Source organism: Bombina bombina, chromosome 1 (assembly GCF_027579735.1).
Source record: "Bombina bombina isolate aBomBom1 chromosome 1, aBomBom1.pri, whole genome shotgun sequence".
Classification (NCBI taxonomy): domain Eukaryota; kingdom Metazoa; phylum Chordata; class Amphibia; order Anura; family Bombinatoridae; genus Bombina; species Bombina bombina.
In genome coordinates, this window is record NC_069499.1 from 677,049,279 (window position 1) to 677,051,086 (window position 1,808).

Sequence of the window (1,808 nt, forward strand, 5' to 3'; positions counted from 1 at the left end):
CATGTAAAGGGCAGTGATTGTTTCAAAGTGTATTCTTCTTTCCTTCCCATCCTCTCTCCCTTCTTTCTCCCTCCCTTCCTCCCTCAACTCACTCCCTCCCTTCTTTCCCTCCCTCCCTTCTTTCTCTCAACTCCCTCCCTTGCTCCCTTCTTTCACTCTTTTCTTTCCCTCAACACTTTTCTCTCTCTCCCTCCCTTCCTGCTTATATATATATATATATATATATATATATATATATATATATATATATATATATATATAGAGAGAGAGAGAGAGAGAGAGAGAGAGAGAGAGAGAGTGGGGAGAGAGAGAGAGAACTATCTGTTTAAAAATAAAAAATAAAACATTTTGATCAATGTAAAGAACATAGGAATGTGAAGTACCCAACGCACCTTTGGCTTTATCGCAGTTGATTTGTGTTTCTTCCTAAGATCTTACTTTGGGACATATTTCTTAAAGGATTACTTTCTGTTATAATTTTTAAGCTAAACAACTAACATATTAAAGTTAATAAACATTAATTATAACCTACTGACCTATATTTTCTCCAAATTGAAGTTTCATAACGTTCTAAAAGTTATATCTTTTATTCGCCGATGATGTCACGTTATCCTGCCCGCTATTTTCAGCACTGCATGTTCAAAATACTTAAACCAATAACTTTGTGTTTAAAGCGCCATTTTGAAACCTAGGTATTGTAAACGGATTGGTACAGAGCAAAGGATACCCACGGAGTGGGTTTGGAAAACAATTAAATTTGCAGACAAGATTTCTGATATACGGTAGAGATATGTTAATGAAATGCTATTGATAAAAAGCGTATTTGGGGTAGTTAATTAGTAACAGGCATAGAAAATATTTACTTACAGTGGCCCTTTAAAGACCGGCCAAAGAATGTTCCCAGCCAGCGAACCTGTCCATTTGCATTCAGGCGTTACAATGTGCTTCTTCTCTTGCAATAGCAGGCCTGAACCTCAAGGGCTCCGATGATACATACAAAACTTGACAAATGGAGCCCAATTAGAAAGCATATTCACAAAATGAATTCTTGATAAAATAGTATAGAATTACCTCTGTGTCATCAATAAATCTCGGAGATCAACAGCAAATTCAGTGGATTAATAAACTAAGAACTGCACATAAGGGACAGGTTGATTTATAGAAATCTAAAACTTGAGTCTGTATGTAATACAAATGAATTGTGTCTTCTGTAATTAAAAAAGTAGATTTTTAAAAAATGTTGATGTATCTAAAGAATAGAATACACAACACTGCACACTGTGAGAGGTTATGACACTCAGGGTATGAGTGTGTTGTTACAACCTATGTAAGACAAATCTATCATTAATTTCCTTAAACATAAATACAACTTCTATTATATGCCAGTACTGCAATACAGTGTATTTACATGCATTTTATTAAATCATTCTAATGGTATACTGTATTTAAACTGTAATAATTCAAACATACAGTACTTTAAAATATATATAGCACTAGAAAATAATAAACATATTGCGCATACATATAATCTTCTGCCAATCACTTTCTGATGACATTATATATGTAAATCAATACAGACTATGCAATATATAAAAGTTGGTGGAATGTGCATTTTTTAATGTATTTGTTGTAATGTCACGTGTATTTAATAGGAATAATCCATTTGAAGAGAGGGATATTAATTCCTGCTTATATATTTTTGCTTTATAATTTGTATAACGATTATAATCATAAATATGATACTAATAGAAATTACATTATTATTATTATCATTAATAATAAGAATGAAATAATAATAATTAGTGTTA